Raw genomic sequence first — 25,211 nt, 5'->3', positions numbered from 1 at the left:
TTTGATGTGGGCAGCAGGGAGCATCAGGGCCACATCGGAGCTTCCTTCTGTCCAGCTGTGCAGTTCACAGAGAGTGTACATGTGTAGGCCATAGTTATGTTTTGCAACTCAAACCTAGAGGAAGCAGAAGTCACCTTGAGTGCTGACAATTGGCCTTCTGTTATCTTTCCTCTCATCTTCTGGGTAGTTTCATGGAACTGACACTGGCAGTGGCCTGCCATCTCAGTAGGGGAGACCTGCCCTGCCAGTCTTTGAATAAAGACTGAGGATATCTACAGGGGCATCTCCTTTAGGGCTCTCCCCAGAGGGCCAGGATGGTAGAATGAACACAGCTCTCAGCTTCCATGAGAGCCAGTACATCACTCTGCCTGGCCTTTCCTCAGTCGGCAGGAGCAGGTCAATCCATCTTGTTTACTTTGCTCTGGTCCCCCTCTCTCTCTTATTTATTTATTTATTTATTTTTTTGAGACAAGGCCTCACTCCTCTCGCTTAGGCTAGCATGGAGTGGTGCGATCATGGCTCACTCTAGCCTCAACTTTTCATGCTCAGGCAATTCTTCCATCTCAGCCTCCTGAGTAGCTGGGCCTACAGGTGAGCACCACTATGCCCAGCTAATTTTTAAAATTTTTAGTAGAGGTGGGGTTTCATGTTGCCCAGGCTGGTCTCAAACTCCTGGGCTCACGCAATTGCCCCGCCTCGGCCTCCCAAAGTGCTGGGATTATCTGGCTCTCTTCCTGAGAAATGCCTTGCTCTAGGTTGAAGAACTTTTGATTCCTAATACATGGATGGTTTTCCAAAGTACAGCAGATAAAGGCCACGTTGGCAGCTCATGTAAAGGTCATGTTCCAGGTCTTGGCTACTTCACCTATAACAGGCATGGACTCCGCAGAGCCTCAGGCCAAAGAATGTGCGTCATAGGGATATATCCCTTGTTGTGTTCACATCTCCCTGGGGGTTGGGCTACATTGTTGGGTAACGTAATGGGTCTGCTCTCCTCATGTAATAAGGCATACCCGTATTACTAATGCAGGGCGAGATTTCTTATAATTCCATGCCTTTCCAGTTGTGGTTATTTTATTAATACCTGCAGGTTTTCCTTATTTTTAGAACTGCAAATCTATAGAAACAAACAAACCCCAAACCCAACAAACATGTTTCAGAGACATTAAGCTTAGAGAGAGGAGGAGAAATAGCACCCTGTTTGATTGAGGCTCTGGGGAGAGAGGGACTCAGGCAAAAGGGTTTGTGTGGCAGGTGGTCTAGTTTTGGGTGGGTTGAGCAGACTCAGGACCAAAAACGGCACTGATTCTAGCTGGCAGCAGACCTCTCTGTATTTCCAACCAGGACTTCCTCCTTTATCTTGGCAGGGATGCTTTACTTCTGAGTTGTACATTTAACCTCAGCATCAGTTTCTTCACCTGCAAAGTGGGATAATACTTGCTCTGTAAGGGAACAATTCCCCCTTTAGTGACGGCCTTTGCAATGGAAAGAAAAGGGAGAGACCTTTCAAGCTATCTTGGCTCCGTCTCCATGTCTTTGTTATTGCTGATGTGGGTGTCTGGGGCATGCTGCTGTCCCCCCGCCTTTTTTTTTTTGAGATAGACTCTCATTCTGTTGCCTATGCTGGAGTGCAGTGGCACAATCTTCGTTCACCGCAACCTCTGCCTCCTGGGTTCAAGAGATTCTCCTGCCTCAGTCTCCTGAGTAGCTGGGATTACAGGCGCCCTCCACCACAACTGGCCAATTTTGTTTTTGTTTTTTGAGACAGAGTTTCACTCCGTCACCAGGCGCCAGGCTGGAGTGCAGTGGTGTGACTTCGGCTCACGGCAACCTCCGCCTCCCAGGTTCAAGCAATTCTCCTGCCTCAGCCTCCCGAGTAGCTGGGACTACAGGCGCGTGCCACCACGCCCAGCTAATTGTTTTTTTTGTGTTTTTAGTAGAGATAGGGGTTTCACCATGTTGGTCAGGCTGGTCTCAAACTCCTGACCTAGTGATGTGCCTACCTCAGCCTCCCAAAGTGCTGGGATTACAGGCGTGAGCCACCACGCCCGACCTGCTCTCCCTTTTACACTTTTGATCTTAGTACTGTTAAGACTCTCTACTTACTTTTATTATTTTTTTGTTACAAATAGCAAAATCTGTTTCAGAGTAGCTTAAGCCCCAAAAGGAATTGATTGAGAGCAGTTCTGGGGACCTCAGGGGCTCATGGACTTTGTCCCTGGAGTGTGGACAGGGACAGCACCACTCGCCAGAGCTGCTCTTGACCTCTTGACCTCTGTTGCAGAGAGCTAAGATCGCGCCGCTGCACTACAACCTGGGTGACAGAGCGAGACTCCATCTAAAGAAAGAAAAAAAAAAAAAAGAAAAAAATCAGGTTTACTGAGATGTAATTTAAATACGGTGAAATTTATCCCGCGCAGCTGTACAGCTGCTTATGAGTTTTTTTTTTTGTATTTGTTTTTCTTTTGTGCTTATGAGTTTTGACAAACATATTCATGGTGTCACTACCACTACAATCAAGATAAGGAATATTTCTATTACCCCAAAAAGGTTCCTCATGGACACAGTTTTTTTCAAGTCACTCCTGGTTAATGTGTATCCTTAGGGTAATAAAACAATGTTAATTCTTGAATTGGATTTAGGCTGTTTAAATATTGCTCATTGGATTGTACCTTGGGGTGGGAGAATTTACTCTGGCAATTTAGAAAAGGAAAAGGTTGGGGCTGCCAAGTGAAAGCAGACGTTGGTGAATATTATTTATTGGGATTCAAAAGGATACATCAGCCAGATTGATATATGAATGCTAATCAAGGGTTGATTTAGCAAGATCTACTAAGGAAATAATATCTTGTACAGTGTTAATCACGTTTTATTTTTCATAATTGAGTTGAATATGTAAAGTGATTAGAATAGTCACTGCCACTTAATACCACTTCAGAATTACCTGTTTTTCTTAATATTGGTGTAATTGACAATTTATTTCCAAGCTCCATCTACCTTTTGGCTGGCCAGAATGAGCTGTTAAAGAGTCCTACTGGTGAGACTATCTCAGGTTTCTCCAACAAAGTGATCATCATTGTTATTTTACATAATCTCCTAGGGATTTGTCCCTCTTTCCTATTACATTGTTTTCTGGGAAAGCAGAATTCCGGAAGTTCTTAAGAGCTTTTCCAGCTCCCAGAGTTGCAATGGTAAGTTCAAATAACATGGCCGGGGCAGGAGAAATCACCGTAGAATCTTTCTTGATTCTCTGTATTTCCCATTAATGCTTCATAACCTTCCACCTTGATACTTTCCCCTCCACATACCCCGATATTCAAAATAGCCCTTCTTATAAGATTGGGTTTTCTTAAGTAAAAGTTGCCATTGATCTTACACCCCAAAGTTTCTGGAATTCCTAAACCTTGTCTTTTGTCTAAACTGTTTTAACTTGAGTGCAGAGTGTCTCCAGACACAGGATGGAACAGATCTGGAGGGAAGAACACTGGGGCTGTTTGTCCTGTCATATGAGGGGAGGATCTGGTTTTAATGCAAGCTCTTTAAGCTTGGAGAATGAATCAAAGGTGTGGAAGTGCTGTGTTTCTGTATGTACTAAGAGAAATGTGTTCTTAAAGTTTATAAGCTTTTTGTCTTGGCATTCCCCTTTGGCTCAGTTGCTAGCACTGTTAAATTGCACAAGTTGAGGGTTTGCTAAAGTTATTGCTAAATTTGTAACTTCCAAATCTGCTAAAATTGGACTATATTTGGTGCTTTCTTTAACCTGTTTTGTAATCTCATTAATTTTCCAGTGAGCCCATTGTGCTGTTGGGATTCTGATATCCCCAAATCTAACGAGCCACGACCATACACTTTAGCTCCATTCCCTCTGGCTTCTCAAATTCTTTTTCATTTTTCCAATTCTCTAGCACTTTCTCTTATAGGTGGTTCTGCTTTAACTTAAAATGAAATGAAAACTTCAGCCTCTTGGTTGCACCAGCTGCTAGCATTTTAAGTGCTCAGGAGCCACCTGTGGCTGGTGGCGGCTCGGTTGGATAGCTGGATAGAGAACATTTCCCCAACAGCAGAGCGTTGTATGAGGCAGCACTGCTCGAGGTATGGCTCTCTGATGATCACACCCACTTTACGGATATTAGGACCCTCTAACTATGTATCCCTTCTTTCTTCCGGATATGATGTTGAAGGCTTTCCCTCAGTTTGTATCTTTTAACAAATATTTGAGAGTCTTTATTGATCAATCCCTCATACATCTCTGCAACAAAAACATATATATTCATTTAATTATTTTTTTAAATGGACAAAAATCGAATCTATGGTATACAATATGATGTATTGATTTATATGTACATTGTTTAATGGCTAAATCAAGCTCATAACCTTACATTTTTTTCTGCGTTTTGTGAGAACACTTAAAGTTACTCACTTAGCAGTGTTCAAGTACACAGTATATTGTCGTCAACTGCAGTCACCATGTTGTACGACACATATCTTGAATTTATTCCTCCTGTCTAACTGACATTTTGTATTCGTTGATGTTAGTTCTTTTTTTTTTTTTTTTTACATTCAACTCATTAAAAATGTAATTAGGTCACAGGTAGGAGGTTTCTTTGCAATCTAGCAATGCAGTGATTTTTACAGCTGCTGCTAAAAGCTTAGTGAAATCACAGAGACCTAAGGGCTGCCAAAACCTATGCATTTGGTCATATTTATTTTGACTCGTGTTTTTTTGTGTGTGTGCCTAACCTTTTCTCTAACTTGTTTGTAAAGAATTCTGGAGTATTCCCAAATTGTTGACGAATTCCTGTTTCCTGCTCTAAGTCTAGATTTCAGTGTGGGCCACTAGGTGGAGATAGGATCCTGTCTCTGTAGCCTTAACATGATTTTGAATTCCAACGCTTTGCAATGGATAATCTGGCCTTTTCCTCCACAGCTTTAAAACATTTCTTTTGTGAATTCAAAACAACCCACAGTTTTAATTCTCTGTATTCAATAAAAATTATTGAATAACTGTAAATTATAAGTGAATAATTGTAAATTATTTACTTACAATCCTTCCATATGAAAATCCTCTACTCCCAACTTGACTCAATGGTGAGAAATCTGAGTTGACTCCACTTTCTGACTGTACTCTGATGGTACCATGTTAGGAGAAATTCTTGTCAAACTTTAAGTTAATCTACTAGTTCTTTTCATAAAGCAAAAGGTGAAATGTTGAGGACTCTGAGTCAGCCAGCAATCAAAATGACTTTTAAACTAAGTCCCTTTTAACTATGACTTAAGGCAATATTAAATTAATCGCTGGGTATTATAAACACAGGTTTCCCAACCCTCTGCTGATGACATTTGCTTGTTTGTGTATTTTCTTCTTCTCAAAATTCCAAATAGTGAAGTCTCTCTTAGGCAAAGGAGGCTCATTCGTCGTCAAATTCCCTGCATGTAAAATTCTCTGGGTACAAAATAGATTGCTTCTCTCTTATTTTTCTTTTTCTTGAGATCGGGTCTGACTCTGCTGCCCAGGCTGGAATGCAGTGGCACTATCATGGCTCACTGAACCCTTTACCTCCTAGGCTCAAGTGATCCTTCTCCTTCAGCTTCCCGAGTATGTGGGACTACATTTATTTTTAATTTTTTAATTTTTTTGTAGAGACAGGGTTTTGCCATGTTGCCCTGGCTGGTCAAGGTACCTCCCCTCCTTGGCCTCCCAAAGTGCTGGGATTATTGGTGTGAGCCACCAGGCCCAGACTGCTTCCCTCTGTTTTACCAAGATGCTTGACAGTGATTACATAAAAATGACAACTTCCCTTTTTCATGTGGGGCACTGAGAGATGGGTATTTCCTACAAGAAATATAGAATACAAAATGTGTAATTTCTCATGGTGTTCTGCAAAAATTAAAAATTTCACAGAATACTCATCTGCATCCCTGGTTTGTAACTTTAGCTTTCTAAAACTTGCCTATATGCTAATAGGATTCAAAAAACATTAGTAATAATAATTTCAGAATTAAAACATTAAAATGAATTTAGTCCTACATCTTCTATAATAACCAATATTTCTAGAAAAGTAGGATTTAAGAGTATCTTCTGTATCAATATATAACTTTATTATTATTTTTTAAACAGAGTCTCACTCTGTTGCCCAGGCTGGGTGCATTGGGACAATTTTAGCTCACTGCAACCTCCACTTCCTGAGTTCAAGCGATTCTCCTGCTTCAGCCTCCCAAGGAGCTGGGATTACAGGTGTGTGCCACCATACCTGACTAATTTTTGTGCTTTTAGTAGAGACATGGTTTTGCCATGTTGGTCAGGCTGGTCTGAAAATCCTGATCTTAGGTGATCAGCCCGCCTCGGCCTCCCAAAGTGCTGGGATTACAGGTGTAAGCCACCGCGCCCGGCCCAGTATATGACTTTCTTTGATAAAACGGATACTCATGTCATTTTGAAAGTTGTCAATGGAATGGATGGTTTACTTCTGCGTAGAAACGAGTTAACATATCACACCTGACTGTGATCCTTTGAAGGACCTGCTTACAATATTGGCCCTGTCTGGCACCTGGGAACTTGGATTTCAGTAGGGTTCCCACCATTCCCAGAACTGTTAAAAATGGCTCACTATGTCTAAACTGTTTGTACAAACAATATGGTTTATGCCAAACACCTGCTTTGTTTCTGCGAGATTGGAATTTTGGTATGTATTAGGCAGAGGGTGCCTATGAGATCAGCCCTGTGCTGGTTAATTTCAGGTGTCAACTTGATGGGATTAAAGGATACTCAGATAGCTGGTAAGGTGTTGTTTCTGGGTATGCCTGTGAGGGTGTTTCCAGAAGAGACTGGCACTGGAATCAGTGGACTAAAGAAAGAAGATCTACCCTCATCCCATGTGGGTGGGCACCATTCAATCGGCTAAAGGCCTGGCTAGAACAAAAAGGCAGAAAAAAGACGAATTCACTCTCTCTCTGTTTTGGAGTAGGAAGTCCTGTATTCTCCTGCCCTTGGACATCAGATCTCCAGGTTCTCTGGCTTTTGGACTCAGGGACTTGCACCAGCAGTCCCCCAGGTTTTTGGTCTTGGACTCAGACTCACTCCACCAGCTCCCCTGCTTCTCAGGCCTTTGGACTTGGACTGAGCCATACTACCGGCTCCCCAGTCTCAGCAGCTTGCAGATGGCCTAATGTGGAACTCCTCAGCCTCCAAGTCAAGGGAGTGAACCCCCATCATAAATCCCCTCTCATCTATCTACCTATATATAGCCAATAAATTCTGTTTATCTGAAGAAGTCTGACTAATAAAGACTCCCAAAGGCCCTAGTGCTGGTCTGTTATGAGCTTCCTGGTAGACAATATTTTACACGTGGCACCCCCGCTCCTTGTGGGAGAAATTAAGTGTGTGTCCTGTGTGGCTCCAGGGGGAGAGGATCCTTGGAAGCCTGCGCCTGGTTTCTCTTGGGCTTTGCTCCGTGTGCCTTTCCCTCTGCTGAGTTTGCTCTGGATCCTTTTTCTGTAATAAATCAGAGCCCTGAGTAGGACTGTGTGATGAGCCCTGTGAGTCCTCTTAGGGAACCATCTCACCTGGGGTGGCTCTGAGGGCCCCCAACATAGCTCCTCCTTTGGCGTTGGTATCTGGTAATACATAAAATCCCCACAAACCAACTTGTCATCATAATTTATGAATGTATTTCATCAAAATTTCCTGTTGTCACATTCAAGAAGGTTAGTTATGAAAGAAAAGCTCTGAAGCTTGGTTAAGGCTAGCATTTTTGAAAATTCATATTAAACTAATAATATTGTAGCAACTAGAAGTTTTCCTGATTTTTTTATTTTTTGGATGTAGTTTTGCTCTTGCTGCTCAGGCTGGAGTGCAATGGTGCAGTCTCCGCTAACCCCGCCTCCTGGGTTCAAGCGATTCTCCTACCTCAGCCTCCCAGATAGCTGGGATTACAGGTGCCTACCACCATGCCCAGCTAATTTTTGCATTTTTAGTAGAGACGGGGTTTCACCATGTTGGCCAAGCTGGTCTCAAACTCCTGACTTCAAGTGATCCACCCACCTTGGCCTCCCAAAGTGCTGAGATTACAGGCATGAGCCACCGTGTCCAGCCTCCTGATTACTATTATATAAAATTTGGATTTAGTGGCACATCATACCATGAAATGACTGGAGAAAATATGACTTCTCTCTTGGTATTAAACGTCAATTAAGATGAGTTATAAAAATCATAGTAAACTGTATTCTAAAAGCAAGCTTATGCCTGAAAAATCTGTTATACACATTTCTTTCGAAACTGGGGATGTATTTTCACTGTACAACCCGCAAGAGAGGGAGTTGGGGTGATCTGGTGAACATAGAGTTATGGAATAAGTGTGTATCTATAACGTAGTGCAAATAGTATACAAAGAACGAGAATGTATTATGCTGCTGGGCATGGGGGCTCACTTCTCTAATCCCAGTATTTTAGGAGGCTGTGGTGGGTAGATTGCTTGAGCTCAGGAGTCCAAGACCAGCCTGGCCAACATGGTAAAACCTTGTCTCTACCAAAACTACAAAAAATTAGCCAGGTGTGATGGCGGGTGTCTTCACTCTCAGCTATTCTAGAGACTGAAGTGGGAGGATCACTTGAATTCCGGAAGCAGAGGTTGCAGTGAGCTGGGATCATGCCACTGCATTTCAGCCTGGTGAAACAAAATAATATATTATGCTATTATATCTGTTTTTAAAATTGGGATCTTATGTTGGTTTCTACATTTGGGAAGCATATTCCTAATAACTGACCTGCTTTATTAGTCCTGTATTGTGTTCAGTGGTAAAGCCAGGCTTGGTGTCTGTTCCATCCGGGAATGGTCCCACTCCTTGCTGCTGAGAGTACTGCATGAATTTGGGCATCTACCATGAAAGAAAGCAAATGTGAGGAGATCCCATCAGTTGCACTCCTATTTAATAAGGAAACGCGATCACCATCAAGAAGTGTACTCCTCCACGCCTGGGTAAAACCACACTGACTCATCCCGAGGCTCTTCATTGGACCCGGTGATCACCAAACCCTTCAAGCATCAAATGGCCATGTGACTATCTCCTTCCTCTCAGGATGGAAAGCAGACAATAACATGTGATTTATGTTCCTCAGGAAAGGACATGTGATAAACTAGAGAACTTGGGAAAGAGGAAGTACATGAATTAAAATGCAGGCACATGATGGCATGTGCCTGTGGTACCAGCTACTGGGGAGGCTGAGAGGGAGGACTATTTGAGCCCACGAGGTGGAAGCTCACACTCACCACCGCACTCCAGCCTGGGTGACCGGGTGAGATCTTGACACACACACACACATACAAAAAAATAATAATAATAATAAAGAAAAAGAAAAATGGAGAAAAAAGAAATTGTTCTTAAACACAAAATTTAAAACAGGGTTCTTTGTATCACCAAATTCTTTTTCTTTTTTTTTTTCTTTTTTTTTTTGAGACAGAGTTTTGCTCTTGTCCCCCAGGCTGGAGTGCGACGGCGTGATCTCGGCTCACTGTAAGCTCTGCCTCCTGGGATCAAGCCATTCTCCTGCCTCAGCCTCCCAAGTAGCTGGAATTACAGGCACATGCCACCAGGCCTCACTAAGTTTTGTGTTTTTAGTGGAAACAGGGTTCTGCCATGTTGGGCAGGCTGATCTTGAACTCCTGACCTCAGGTGATCCACCTGCCTTGGCCTCCCAAAGTGCTGGTATTACAGGTGCCACCATGTCCAGGCAACTCTTAAAGTTAATTCAGCTGTGCGCCTGGTCTCACCACATTCTTATGTGAAGAAGAAATAAAAGAATAATTACTAATTAAATAATTATTATTTCCTTCTCCTTATATGTTTGAAAACATCAAAGATTTTCTCCAAAATTATCAAAGCTATAAAAGTGTAAATATAGTATCACCTGGTAACAGATTAATTCCTCTATGATGCGAAGAATCAGTGTAAAATTATGAAGAAATATTATCCATTCACAAAAGTAACTATAAATAAAAACTCCCATCTTCTGTAATGTATTTCCAAACATCCCCATTAAGAGGAAGGTGATTATGATGTCCTAGTTTTCGTTTTCTTCACTTATCCCCACACTTTGCAGGGGGCAGGGGCTTCCTGGGCCACACCGGTCCCTGACAATTCTCCCACTTCCTCCTAGAAGCTCTAGCATCTTCTTTCCCCAGCCGCCGAGGCGCCCTCTGCTGGTGTCTTCTGGTTGGTTGAACTCCATCAGGCTGTGTCATCTCCAGCCTTTCTCCCTGGACAAGGCCAGGGAAAGGAGTGGTGAATTGGGAGCTCCTCCCTTCCTGCACCGCCTCGTGTTCTCCACCGGGTCTGGCGCACAGTGGCCATTGCAGATGCACTCTGAAGACTGAAGGAGCCAGCGCAGCGCCAGATTCTGCGGGCCATCAACCTGGCTGTCCTGCTGAGCTTCCTGGAAGCCTGGCCATCAGGGGTGAGTGCTCAGATGGGCGAGGAAGCGCCCACATTTACTGTTTTCTTTCCCGTTTCTTTTCTCTCTTCCTTACTGTCCTGTGTGAGGCTCTCTTTTGCTTTCTCTCACTCTAACAACAACAATAATAAGCACCATTTACTGAACACCCCCTAAGTGCCAAACCTCATGTCCTTCCTCACATCACCATTTTCAGAAAGGCTTTTTATTTTACTTTGAGATGGAGTCTCACTGTCACCCAGGCTGGAATGCAGTGGCGCTCACTGCAATCTCTGCTTCCCCGGTTCAAGCGATTCTCCTGCCTCAGCCTCCCGAGTAGCTGGGATTACAGGCATCCATCACCACGCCGGGCTAATGTTAGTATTTTTAGCAGAGACGGGGGTTTCACCACGTTGGCCAGGCTGGTCTTGAACTCGTGACTTCGTGATTCACCCATCTCAGCCTTCCAAAGTGCGGGGATTATAGGCCTGAGCCAGCACGCTCCGCCATGATCTGGTTTTGAAACCAGCCTCCTCCAACCCATGATCCCTACCGCTGACCCTCCAGGCCCAGCTCTCATCATGTTATTCTCCTGCTTAAGATGCTTAACAGTTTCCCAAGTCCTGTGGGATAAAATGCAGACCCCTGCCATCAGCACATAATGAGGTTACAGCGCAGCCCGGCCCACATCCCCCCTGGCTCAGTCACACTGAAGAACTGTAGCTCTCCTTGCAACTTCATGCCTGTCTGCTCCCGAGCCTGCTTCTCCTGCTGGAAATGCCATTTACCCTTTCAGGTTTTGCTAACCTCAGGTAAACACCACACTTAAATCTCATTTTTTTAAAAATGCCCTCTTTATGCTCCTGAGTGGGTCCAACGTATACCTTGTGGTACTCAGTGGTGATCAAAATAACCTATGGAAATTAAAAAAAAAAAAACGCATGTACCAATCTTCTTTTCTTTGTCTCTTTGGTTTTTGGATTTCAAGCAGCTTGAGGACAAGGTCCATGTCTTCTGAGTTACATTTTTAGTGCCTAGAGAGTGAAAATTGACAATGTGTTTATTTAACATAATAAAAATTAACATTTGAAGGTGGAATTTGCTTCGCAATGGACAGACCTTTAGTTTTAGGCTTTGTGAATATAATAAAAACAAAGTAACCTAGGGTAAACAGTGCCTCTAGGTAAAGCTCCTATGTCATGTTTTTTGTTTTTTGCTTTGGGTTTCGTTTCTGTAGGTGAGTAATTCTCTAGCCCCTAAACTCAGTGGGGACTCTCACCATCTGAACCTGCTGTCAGTGGATGCATCTAAGTAGAGGACTGGTTTTCCGTGTTGGGCCGGGAGGAAAAATCCTCGCTTAGGGACCGTCAACCATGCAGTGTCAGTTCGCTTCACTTCCTCTTCCAGGCTGCACCCCGCGCTCTCTCATCTTTATTCTTTTGCTCTAGTAATAATGGGCTTTTTGTTGTCAACCTTCTTAGACATCAGGCAAAGCTAAGATACTATCCCGTAGGTGTTTCAAATGCAACAACTTTTGTTTCCAGGTAAAACTATACTTGAAAATATACATTTGACAAGAAAGTTTTGTGACTGTTACGTGAATGACAACACTTTTAAATTTACCATGCCTAAAATGAAAGTGTTTGGGTAAAATTATATAAGGTACCATTTTTCTAAAAGTAAGAACGTAACTTGAAGTTATGCTATTTATAAATAGCACTAAGAGTCTGGTGGTCTTTTCATGTCCTTCACTATTTTTTTTCACTCTGAAAGATTCTGATTTCATCCCCCCAGTTCCCTGCCTTGCTCTGTGGCTGTATCAGTATTTTTAATGTCTGGTCCTGTAGGGGTTCTGAGATCCTAACAGAGTGAGGTAGGGGAACAACTCAATATTGTTTCTACCTGGAGTTTGTGACTTGGGCAAGTTACTTAACCTCGGTGGTCAATTCCCTAATATGTAAAATAATTTCTTCTGTTAAATCAAGTTTAGCCTAAAGCTGCCTCCTTACATATTTTAAGTTTGGTCTAAAGGTTTCTTTGTATATCGCTAACTATAACAAGTGGAGGTGCAAATAGACCAGAGCCTACACTTGTGCCAATCACTGAGCTTTGGCCAATCACATGTGGCCAACTGTCCAAACCGTGTTCAAATAAGGATACACTCAGCTGTAACCAATATGTCACTTTCCATTTCTAACCTGGGCTGATGGGGCCAGGTCAGGAGCATGGGAAGGTGTGACTCTGTTTAGGAGCCCTTGGGGAGAAAAAGGGTGGGGCTGGGAGAGGTGGCCCCTAATCTGGTGAGTGTAGGGCTTGCTCATGATTCACTAGCTTCTTGCTTTTGCTTCACATTACCAATATCCTCCTTTGCCTGTCTTTTTAAACACTTTTTATTGTGAAATTGAGGATCTTTATAAAAAATGCGCAAACCAATATAAACCACATGCAATGGTTATCAGAGCAAACTCTCACGTAACTAGTACAAGGTACAGAACTAGACCATTGCCAGCTTCCTGCACCCCTCCTTAAGCCAGCAGAGCAAACTCTCACATAACTAGTACCTAGGTACAGAACTAGACCATTGCCAGCTTCCTGCACCCCTCCTTAGCCAGCAGAGCAAACTCTCACATAACTAGTACCTAGGTACAGAACTAGACCATTGCCAGCTTCCTGCACCCCTCCTTAAGCCAGCAGAGCAAACTCTCACGTAACTAGTACCTAGGTACAGAACTAGACCATTGCCAGCTTCCTGCACCCCTCCTTAAGCCAGCAGAGCAAACTCTCACGTAACTAGTACCTAGGTACAGAACTAGACCATTGCCAGCTTCCTGCACCCCTCCTTAAGCCAGCAGAGCAAACTCTCACATAACTAGTACCTAGGTACAGAACTAGACCATTGCCAGCTTCCTGCACCCCTCCTTAAGCCAGCAGAGCAAACTCTCACATAACTAGTACCTAGGTACAGAACTAGACCATTGCCAGCTTCCTGCACCCCTCCTTAAGCCAGCAGAGCAAACTCTCACATAACTAGTACCTAGCTACAGAACTAGACCATTGCCAGCTTCCTGCACCCCTCCTTAAGCCAGCAGGTAGTTTGCAAACTTTTCAGGAAGCAGGAGAATGAGGAGGCTGTTTCCTCACATAAGCCAGGGGATCAGGAATTTCAGGAATAGTTAACAATGCTAGAATCTCAAAAGGCGTCAGCTATGGTAAGAATACACTGGCCTGGTAGTAAATGGTTGCTGAAGCCTCTTTAAAGAGCAGCTTCACACCCCATGCCCAGCTCTCACCTCCTCCAACTTTCATTATCCCCTGGCTGAGCCTTGTTGGTACTTGACAGATAGAGACCAAGAGAGGGTGAAATGACTTCTCCTTAGGGTACCCCTTGATCTTCACCTGGGCAGCAACATCTGTTGGGTGGACCACCTTCTCCTCAGGGGCTGTGAGGGGCAGAAAATGAAGGGAACAGGATGGAAAGGGATAGGGGACAAGAGAGTAAGCTGGGAGTCCTAACCCCACTGTGTTTGTTCTACTCCAGGCGTCAGTCTTTCTCGGTCAGAAGTGGACACAGGTAAGTCACAGCTTCAGGTCTCCTTTAAAGTTCCAGGCCAAGCTTTCTTTTGAATCTCTGCTCTTCATCCACAACGACTGATGTACCCTAAGACCCCTCCATCTCCTGGCTGCCTATGATCCTGCCTACCTAGCACTCAGCAAAGAGTCTGACTCAAGCACTCAATCAATGCAAAAAATTTAAAATATAGTGACAAGGTGGCGCCCACACTGGATGGTCTGTATGCTCTGGTCTCATCTTGGACCTTTCTTTGCACTGCATTTTTCCTGAGAAATCCCAGAGTTCAGTAAATAACTGTGTGTGTCAGAGCTAGACACATCTGATGCCTTTCAGATGTGGACATGGACCTCTTATATTCTTACATATAAACTCCTTATATCCTCAGTGCCCTAGGAATGCACATCCTGGACCTGTAATTGTAGGATACAGGTGCATTATGGATGCGTTATGGGTGCAGATACCTCAATTTTGCATCCTACAAGACTTAGTCTGGAGATTGTTTACTCCACTCTGCCCACGCCTATAGCATGTGTCCAGGGAACAAAAATGGAAGGGGATGACTCTGATTGGATAGTGAGAGGAACAAAGTGGCTCTTGGAAACTGATCAGGGATAAGTGCCCAGGGGCACACAAGGCTCTGAAGCTACTTCTGAGAAGTTAGGGAGAAGGAAGCCAACAACTGGATGTATCAGAGAACCACTAAGTGCTCATTATGTGCATCAGGAGTTAAGAATTCATCCTCGGGCCAGGTGCAGTGGCTCATGCCTGTAATCCCAGCACTTTGGGAGGCTGAGGTGGGCAGATCATAAGGTCAGGAGTTTGAGACCATCCTGGTCAACATAGTAAAACCCTGTCTCTACTAAAAATACAAAAATTAGCTGGGCGTGGTGATGGGTGCCTGTAATCCCAGCTACTCGAGAGCCTGAGGCAGGAGAATCGCTTGAACCCAGGTGGCTGAGGTTGCAATGAGCCGAGATTGCACTACTGCCGTCCAGCCTGGGTGACAGTGTGAGACTCTGCCTCAAAAAAAAAAAAAAAAAAATTACACGGAAAGAAAAGCTTAGATCAACCATGTCTTCTACCTTGATTTATAGTAACTTAATATGAAATGCAAAACACTTAACAATTTTGGATTGTAAAAAAAAAAGACCAGTGTTTGAAAGAGTGCTGCATATATTGCTTTGCTCTTTCAACAATGGGGAGGCATTTTTCTCTGTATGAATTGTTAGCTCAGGAGGCCTAGGCTGGTGAATAAATGCAGACTTAGAGGCTAAGTGTCTTCAACTCGATGCATTCAAGAGGCCAGGCAACATTTGGTTAAGGAATATTTGTGATGGCATGCAAAGAAAATGTTTAAAGTGTGTTAGATTGTATTTATCATTTTAAATTCTGATTCTCATTTAATTTCTTAACAGTAATGCCAAAACATGCTCTTAGTAAGTTGTATGTTGAATCAGTGCTATGTCAGTATGGGTCCTATGACAGATTTGCAGTCTGCTCACCATCGAATAGCTAAGAATAGTGGTTTCAGACGTAAATGGATGAAGACACCAAACATGATTATGCGGCAGCTCACTGAAATACAGTAAATCCAGAAGGATCTGTGTCCAGTGGGCCACCTTATACAATAGTCTGGACATACCCATTTTCATGGCTGTCTTCCTTCCTATGTGTAAACCACAATGAACTTCTCTATTAACTAACTCCTACTGTTTGCCAAAGCCCTCAAGAAAAAGTGAAGAGAGATGACTTGGTGTATATTCGTAACAGAAAACAGTCATGCTGGGTTTTGATTATTTATGGCTCTAAGGAGAAAGGTTGGAGGCCCCGTGAGAGGAACCATGCACTGAATCCAGGAACAGAACGGTAGAAACTGGCTTCAGTGCGACATCCTCGTGGGAGGCCGGGGGTCTGTCCTGGAAGCAGATACTGGGGCTAAAGAAACAGAAAACGCTTGTCCCAAGGCACATTAGTCTTTCCGGCAAGGTCAGGAACCCTGTGGAGGCAAAAAACAAAGTTATCCCGGGTTGCTGGCGGCCTTCAAGTCCTAGGAGAGAAAAATAATGGTGAGAGGCTGAGTCTCAGGTGATAAGGAATAGAGCTGATCTGAGCTTCCTTCGGCAAAGGAGCCAAGCAATGGTCTTTTCCCATTCACCCCAGGGCTGAGGTTGAAACAGGGGTTCAGGCCCAAGACTTCTTCCTAGAGGAGCCTCAGTGTCACAATGCACAGAAAGGACTTATGTAACTGCCCCCACAAGGAAATCACAGCAGGAATATTACCTGTTTATGGAGATCCCCGTTGAACTAAAATGAAAGGAGAAAAGAGAATGTATTCAGGTATTGAAACTACCTCAGGCAATTAGAGAAATGTTTTCATCACACCTTCCATTGCCCATCACTCAGTGGACGCCCTGTAGGAGCCTGAGTAACTGGGACCTCATGCATCTGGCTGCATTAGGATGCCAGCCTGGGATTCCTCTCTCCTTAGAAGCTGTCTTTGTTCCCTGACTATGTGATCTCAGTAAGCTCTCTGGAATTGCTTTTCGGCCCCAAACCCTCATTGTGGAAGAAGGGTGAGCAAGTCAGGAGAAAGGCAGGTATCCGCCACCTCACAGGATTTCTCACCTTTCTTGCTCCTTCTGTGCGTGAAGATGCCCACTGCACAGGCGATGAGCTCCAGCACGAAGCCCATGGCTCCCATCAGCGTCTTGCTCGGGGCAAAATCAGACTGTGCCTCTGGGAAGAACAGGCCCAGGCTCAGTGTCACCTCCAGCAGCTGCACCCCTGCTCATGTCCTGTCTGAGATCCCAGAGCCCAATGCAGAATATTGTCATGAGGACATGAGTGAGGGGGATACACCTTGCATGACGGGAAATTGAGAAACGCCTACTCTCTCAATTCTGGAACAGAGGGTGTGACCTCAACAACAGACAAATGCAGATTCAGTTAATTGCCTCTCAGAATAACTCAGAATAAGCTAAAAGGTGACGACAGTTGCCGTGTGTAAGGTCAGTTCAGGAAAGTATCTGCATCCCTAGATTCTTGGACAAGGGGAGGAACTATGAATCCTTAGGACCTCCTAGGCCAGGGACAGGCAAGTCTCCATTGCCCCCAGATTAAAATTTTACTCAGGGTCTTGTATAGAAGAAAACCGGGGTCAGACATGGCCCCAGGGTACAGACACATAAGACCAGATGAATGGACCCCAGAGCCAGAGAGTCCCCTGCTTTTCAAAGGTGGGGTCTAAGGGGTCATCAGAGAGTGGCTCACTCCATCCACGGTGACAGGACTGTCCAGACTGGGGTGCTCCATTTAGCAGGTGTAGATGTCTCCCTGCTGGCGGGGGCGGTCATTTCCAGCATCACCAGGATCTGGAAGGTCCAGTCTCCATTATGGATCAGGTTGGTGGACACGACCCCAGCTGTTTCCTCCTGTCCATTCAGGAACCAGCAGACTTGAATGTGCCTTGGTAGAAATCTGTCGTGTGATAGACAAGCAGGTTCTGGTACTGCGGGAGTTCCTTCTTGGAGGGGGAAAAGTTGACCCTAGGCTGGACTAGGAGTGGGGAAGAGGAAAGTGGAATAGCATTTGAGATTATTCTTTCTTTCTTTCTTTTTTAAATCTTGTGCCTGGCCAAGAGATTATTATTTCTTAGACATGCTCTTTATGGAATTGATTTCTAGATGTTGAAAATAGGAATGATGGCTGGGCATGGTGACTCATGCCTCTAATCCCAGCACTTTGAGAGGTCAAAGCAGGCAGATTACCTGAGGTTGGGAGTTCGAGACCAGCCTAACCAACATGAAGAAACCCTGTCTCTACTAAAAATTCAAAATTAGCTGGGCATGGTGGCACATGCCTGTAATCCCAGCTACTCGGGAGGCTGAAGCAGGAGAATCGCTTGAACCTGGGAGGCGGAGATTGAGGTGAGTCCAGATCGTGCCATTGCACTCCAGCCTGGTCAACAAGAGCGAAACTCCATCTCAAACAAACAAACAAAAAAACCCAAGCAAATCAACAACAACAACAACAAAAAACCCAAAAAACAAAAAAAGGAATGATGTGATTAGGCCAGTGGATCAGGGCGTTACTGAAACTAGAAATAGTATTGAGAAGAACAGGAGGCACACAAGCTTACCAGTTTGTAGCACATTTAAAAGAAATCTTGTGTATAAGTTACTAATTAACAGCCTTTGGACAAATAATACTTATTTTTTATTTTTATTTTTTGAGACTGAGTCTTACTCTCTTGCCCAGGCTGGAGTGCAGTGGCATGATCTTGGCTCACTGCAATATCTTCCTCCCAGGTTCAAGCGATTCTTCTGCTTCAGCCTCCTAAGTAGCTGGGATTACAGGCCCTCGTCACCACACCCAGCTAATTTTTTAATTTTTAGTAGAGATGGGTTTTCAACATGTTGGCCAGGATGGCCTCGATCTCTTGACCTTGTGATGCACCCACCTCGGCCTCTCAAGGTGCTGGGATTACAGGCATGAGCCACAAGTATCACCTGGCCTGGATAAAGAATATTTAATCAGTGGTGACACTGCCTTATCTTTTCAACCCTCTATCCTGATGCAAAGAATGAAAAATTTGCTCAAATAATTTCTTGAAATTAATATATATATATATATAAACAATGACATTCTCATGGTCTATTAATTCAATAACTGTATTTCATAAATATATAAAGAAAATAAAGTGAGCCTAACATGACTTATTCTGCAAGTAAGCTATGGATTTTTTGGCCTTGACTACAAAAACTCAAAATCATCCTGTTTACATAATATCCAGAGCACCAACATGCATGAGTAGTATAATTTCCCTCAGTTCCTCCTCTGCACTGTGTTGTCACATCCACTGAGGTGCTCACAGATAACCAGGTGTTAGCTGTGCCTTGGCACCTCTCTATTTGTGCTCCTTCTTTTTCTGCTGCTTGCAGGTCAATTTCCACACTACCACCTGCAGCCTTTCCTTTGGACCTCAGCCACCAGTACCCCTTTCCTCCACAGAAGGCAGAAAAGGGCCAACTGCCCCTAGGGAACAGCCCAATCAGAGGAATGTTCCAAACCAGAGCTTCTATGTCCTTATTTACTCTGTTCTTGAGAACACAAATACCCTGACATGGTCCTGGGCCAGGTACATGAACAGTCTTGAACTAACCCACAACCGTTACCTATGGTATTTTTGCCTTGTGTCCAGGCGCTGTAGCTAAGGCTTAATACCCAATGGCTTGATTTCTAATCTAGTTCAAATATATTTCACCAAGGCAAGAATTCCTGTTTGTTCTAGTTGGCTTTGCTCAATTACTTCTAGATTTGGGTGGGCATCCACACTGGAGGGGCCAGAACTTCTATCCTCCTCCTCCCCCTTGTCTCCCCTACCCCGGTGTTCTTCTCTATTCTAATTCATGCCCTTCTTATGATTTCCCTGGACAATAATAGCAGTTTCTTACCTCATCTCCCTGCCTCTGGCTCCTGCTCCCTGCAACCTACTTCACCGTCTTCCAAAAACAGATTTCCAGTCTTGTCATTTTCATTTGAATATTTCTGAAGATTTTCAAAAAGCTTCAGTGTTCTGACACTTCTCTACTACATGGGAATCACTTGGGAGCTGATTAAAAATATAGATCTTCAGACCTCCCCACCCAGGGAATCTGAGTCTCTGGGCAGTGAGTCTTGGGGGATCTGTACTTCACAGAGGGTCTCCAGGAGAGTCTTCTGAGCAGTGAGGTTGGGGACCCGTGGGCCTAGAGGAGAAACCCAGACTCCTTAGGCTGGCATCAGGGCTGTCTGCAATCTGGCAGCTGATTACCATGAAAGAAAATGCTGCCATGTCGCTGACTTGGGCCTCTATGAAGTCTTAGTGACAGTTTTTGCAAATTGTATTAGTTTTCTTTGGATACCTCAGCAACATTCCTAAACCCATGTCACTCTCCTCATCCTTACTCATTGTGTCCACCTTCTCACTCCTATCGGATGACTTTCCTTCCACTTTCCCAGGAACAGAAGGATCAACGGTGGGACCACCTGAGCCTCCTCCTCCTCCCGCTGCATTCTGTCCTCTCTCCAGGACAGAGGTCCTTGTTTACTGCAAGGCTCTCTAGTGTTTTTTGTTCTCCTTTACAGGACTTCTCACTTGGCCAAATTAATACAGGAGTTATTAAGATATTATTTTTAGGCATCTAGAAAGGGTAAACATTCTTGGTGGAATTTTCCTTTAATAAAAAGCAGCCCCAAATCATTTTTTCTCTAATAGAAAGCAGCCTGAAAACTCAGGCATAGATATGCAAACTAGGAGCTTTTATATGTAAATGGTGGCACCCGTACCGGGAAGCCTGGAAATTCAGTATGGCAGTTCTCACCCTCTTTTCCTTGGCACCACATTTACAAGTGTCACGGCAGCCTCCAGGTTAAAGCATGTGTATAGTTACCATGGGTGCCACCAGGTGGAGGCTACATTTGTCTGATAAAATAACTAGGGTGGGAGGGCCAGTCTTTCTCAGGTTATGTAAATGGCACACCTGATCGAACCAATCCCCTGAGCCCTATGTAAATCAATCACTGGCTCCTCAAGCCTCTGTCCAAAACAGATTGCGTTCTACCACAAACTGGAGGCCCTCTCTTGGGTGACCTTCTCAGCATTAGGAAGCTTTTTTTCTCTCCTTTTCTATTAAACTTTCTGCTCCTAAACCCACTCCCTGTGTTTTTCCATGTTGTGAATTATTTTTCGGCCATGACAAATAATTCATGAACAGGGTATATACCCCAGACAATGGAGCTGTTTCATTTTGGGAGCTCATCCGGGATCCGAATCAGAATGGAAGATAGAAACATCAAAGTGGTGAGTATAGAGCAAACCTCAAATCTGTCCTTTCATCTCAAGTCTTTCTTCATACCAGTTTCCTTTCATGGAGAACTTCAACATCGTATGAGGCTGGGAAAAGTCTTGGGGCAACTGAAAATTTCTGGCCAGGGCACACCTTGGTGTTATTCAAAGGCTTCTGGACTGAACCCAGGCTCCGATAGCCCGTCCAGGTGTTGGTAATGGATCTCTAGCTATCCTGTTGCAAAATTTTCGTTTCCTTTCTATCCACAGTCACTATGTCTCCTGCCCTCTCTGTGTGTGCAATGTGTGGGAAATTTTACAGTTCAGGGAAACAGTCCTGTTAGGAAAGATTGGCAAATGCCACAATAAGCATCTCACTCTCTATCCTGTCTCTGGTGAGCACATGGTATTTCTAAGCCAACAGCATCACCTAGTGAAAATAGAAATCCTCTTTATCAGGCACCCTGTCAGTTTTTATGGTAAACACTGCAGCTTCCAAATTCTTCCTTTTCCTGCCCCTAGAAAAGCCTCTTCTGTGAACAGGAAAGTTCTGTCTTCAACAGCTAGGAATAAAATGTACTCCATAGTGAAACTTTAGTTCTGATATTGTCCCATCAGCAGGAAAAACTGTCATTAGTTTCCCATGTTTATTTCAGTCTCCAATTAGAACAGTACTTAATTAGCAAGGGGACTTTAAGTTTGGATGTTAACCAGAACTATTCTGCGAAGGGTAAATGTTTTAGCATGGGCCCTAATAGCAGGCAATCTAGCACTTTGCCTCCATTAAAGGAGCCTTGCCCAAAGACAGCATAGTCTCTCTGGAGATCCATTTTTTGGGGAGCCAGGCAGAACATGCAAATTTGGGATGTCAAAGAGGATCACATAAGGTGGATAAGCTAAGGTTGTGTGGATAAAGTGTGGTTAATCCCATCACTTAGTTTATCCAGTTCCATGGCTTGGAGGGCCATGCCTACAACCATGGGTGGCACCTTTATCACATTGCTGGGACCCAGGAACCAAGGAGAGAAAACAGTAGGGAGAACGCTCCCACTGTCTTCCCCTCCGTCCTGGGTCACAGTGAAAGAATAGGGACTAAAAGGACACTTCATTCTGACTTCTTTTTCTAGATGGGTAACAGACCAGCTTCAGCTTGCACCCCTCTGGAATGCACTCTGAAACACTGGAACTCCTTTAACCTCAGGACTTGGAAGAGAAAAGTGACTAATTTTGTTTTGCACAAGGGCATGGCATTTTTACTAAACCTTTGCAAACATTGTAAGATCAACCCAGCTGTTTTAACAGGCATATCGGGCAGGCCTATAGAAAGTAATCCCTCAGAATTAGAAAGGCAATTTCCAAGGGAACCATCTGAGAATTCCCCTTATTTGGGGTCACCTCAAGTTCCCTTCTCATTACAGAACCTTAGGCAAGCAAAGGAAGACTTACGCCAATTTTCTGACAATCTCAATAGGTATATAGAAGCTTTCCAGAATTTAACTGAGGCGATTCACCTCACATGGAAGGATGTTATGCTGCTCCTAAACCAAACTGTAAACACAGCTGAAAAGCAGGCAGCTCTGTAGGAAGCAGATAAGGAAAGGATAAAGCTTATCAATGTGCTCAGAGATTGTTTTCAGACAGAAAACCTCAAAGTTGATTAAGCATGTAACCTTTCTAGCTCACATCCAACAGGAATTGATACAACTAGCAAAAAGCCCAACCTCAGGAAACTGGACTACCTTTACTCAGCAAGAAAATTTGGTAGTAGTGAAAACTCATCTCTCTCTCTCCTTCCCTAAGCCAAGCTGGGAAGGGCTGTACATTGTTCTTTCAACCTCCTCAGCAGTAAAAGCTATAGGTATCAACTTCTGAATACATCACACTCAAATCAAAGCTTGAAGAGCTGAGGGAGCAACCCCTGACAGCCCAGACGAATGCCCTGAATATCAGTGTGGAGAAATAGAAGATCTTAAGTTGAAAATGATAACAGGTAAGTAAATGAGTGAGGGCTGCTCATCTTACCCAGTCCCATTCCTGCCTCACCAGATATTCTTTATCATTTCTGCTTTTCCTCTCAAAATTTACTGCCAAATATTAGAACTTCTTTTTAATGCGTGTTTGTAGGGAGATTTTAATTATATACAGGACTGCATTTGTAACTCTGTAAATCCCCAAAAAGAAATGTTATATCTTGGCAAGTAAAGTTTTAAATGGAAATTATTTACAACACCACTTTTGTGGGAATTGTTATAGTCATGCCATTATTTGCAATAGAACTACATACTATGGCACCCACAAGGTAGAATTCCGGTTGTAAAATTTGAATTGCTGTAATGTTTTGCCTAATTATCATCATTATGACAGGATTCATAATTGCAGGAAGGATTTCATCAAGTCTGTTTTGCTTATAGCAGGAATAATAGTTACAGACAAGAAGCAGCATGAAGGTTTTACTATCACTAAGTGTGCTGGAAGTTTTTATTGAAGACTGGTAATATGGTGCACTCCAAGCTATGGAAAGAAGGTGATAAAGAAAGAGATTTATATAAGAAAGGATCTCGGATGGCAAATTATTGTCCTAAAAGGATATGATTGGTTGTTTAAAGGAACTGGTTGTTTAAAGGAAAGATGTTTAAGACAAGAAAGTTGGAGTATGTTGTAAGAAGGTCTGTGAAAGTCATGAAAGAATTTAATAATTAAAGGAAAGGAACTGCCAAGATTAACACTAAAGTTATTTTAGCCTCCCAATAATGTATTTCTCCCAATTATATCACAAGTTATTAAAAAAAGACCTAAACCTAAAATCATCCCCTAATAGCAAGTCAAGGGGGAAACAGGTTTTTCTCAAAGGAAATGTTAGCTTGTATATAAACGCTTCTGGTAGTGTACAGCGACATCTAGTGGAGACAAATTAGTATTACAATTCATTGGTGGAACTATCAGGTATCAAACTCTATTGTCATAGTTACGGTCTGTAGGACCCCTACTAATAGTGATAATCTTAATACTCATATGCTAACCCTATATTTTAAACCTTCTTGTAAAATTTATCTCTTTTCACCTAGAAGCAATCAAACTCCAAATGGTGCCGCAGACAGAGCCAGCCACACATGGACATGCCATTCTTCAAAGAAGCCTTAGATCAACCTCAGCAGGAGCCCCAACCGCAGTCCGCCCACACGACACCCTCTTTCAGCAGGAAATAGCCAGAAAGAATCATTGGTCCAACACCCCCTAACAGCAGTTATGATTACGTTTCCTAAGGGAGGAAATAATACAGGAGTTATTAAAAAATTATTTTTATTCAGCTGGAAAGGGTAAAAGTTCTCAGTGGACTTTTCCTTGAATAAAAAGCAGCCCCAAAACATTTCTTCTCTAACAGAAAGCAGCCTGGAAACTCAGGCATAGATGTGCAAACTAGAAGCAGCAGTACCTGGAAGCCAGGTGCATCCAATGTGGAGGTTCCCACTCTGTTCCTTGTCACCACTTTTACAGGTGTCATGGCAGCCTCCAGGTAAAACCACGTGCCCAGGCATCTTGGCCATCACCAGGTGGAGGCCACATTTGCATAATGAAAGACTAGGGTGGGAGGGTCAGTCTTTTCATGGGCTATGTAAATGGCACACGTGGTCAAACCAATCCCCTGAGCCCTATGTAAATCAATCACTGCCTCCTCAGTCCTCTGTACAAAACAGATTGTGTTCCACCAAAAACCGGAGAGCCTTTCTTGGGCAACCCGCTTTCTCAGCATTAGGAAGGATTTTCTCTCTCTTCTTTCCTGTCTATTACACTTTCCACTCCTTTTTTTTTTTTTTTTTTTTTTAATTAAGATGGGGTTTCACCATGATGGCCAGGCTGGTCTTTAACTCCTGACCTCAGGTGATCCACCCGTCTCGGCATCCAAAAGTGCTAGGATTACAGGTGTGAGCCACGGCCCCCAGCCAACACTTTCCACTCCTAAATCCATTTCTCAGTGTGTCCGTGTCATGAATTCTTTCTCGGCCATGACAAAGAATCAGGGCATATAACCTCAGAAAATGGATCCATTTCAAAATCACAATGTCCAGTTACCAGGATCCAGTTTATTGCTCTTTCTCCTGGGTCCCCTTTCCCTGTGTGGTCTCATGAAACCCTGGCCCCTCCCCAGCTGCAGACCCTTCTCTCTACCTGCCCATCAGACCATCCATCTGGCCCCTCAAGCACCTCAAACCCAGGTGCCTCCCCACAGATTTCTTCTGTCTGGCATGCTGTACCATCATCATATCTGTAGGGCTGTTGGGGCCCTAAAGGGTCGTGGCGTGTCCCTTATGCTGTGTTGAGGGGCAGGATCTGAGAATTAAAGAGACAGGACACTGAAGAGCTAGTGAAGAGCATCTGGACTCAGTGGG

General features: G+C 43.8%; 1 long non-coding RNA gene across 2 annotated transcripts; it reads left to right on the top strand.

Moving 5' to 3' along the window:
• The first annotated feature begins 10,313 nt into the window (after positions 1 to 10,313).
• On the top strand, positions 10,314 to 24,138 carry LOC144582109 (uncharacterized). 2 transcript variants are annotated; one of them, XR_013534028.1, is made up of 5 exons: positions 10,314 to 10,450; positions 13,965 to 13,997; positions 20,753 to 20,838; positions 21,951 to 22,813; positions 23,235 to 23,347. It is a non-coding gene; the product is annotated as an uncharacterized LOC144582109 (long non-coding RNA). The 2 variants fall into 2 exon arrangements; XR_013534027.1 differs by lacking the exons at positions 10,314 to 10,450; positions 13,965 to 13,997; positions 23,235 to 23,347 and adding an exon at positions 23,889 to 24,138 and having other exon boundaries at positions 18,846 to 20,838.
• Positions 24,139 to 25,211: the final 1,073 nt, after the last annotated feature.

The sequence above is a fragment of the Callithrix jacchus genome, chromosome 4 (assembly GCF_049354715.1).
Source record: "Callithrix jacchus isolate 240 chromosome 4, calJac240_pri, whole genome shotgun sequence".
In the NCBI taxonomy this organism is placed as follows: domain Eukaryota; kingdom Metazoa; phylum Chordata; class Mammalia; order Primates; family Cebidae; genus Callithrix; species Callithrix jacchus.
The sequence above is the reverse complement of the archived record's forward strand: the minus strand, read 5'-3'. Positions and strand labels throughout refer to the sequence as shown.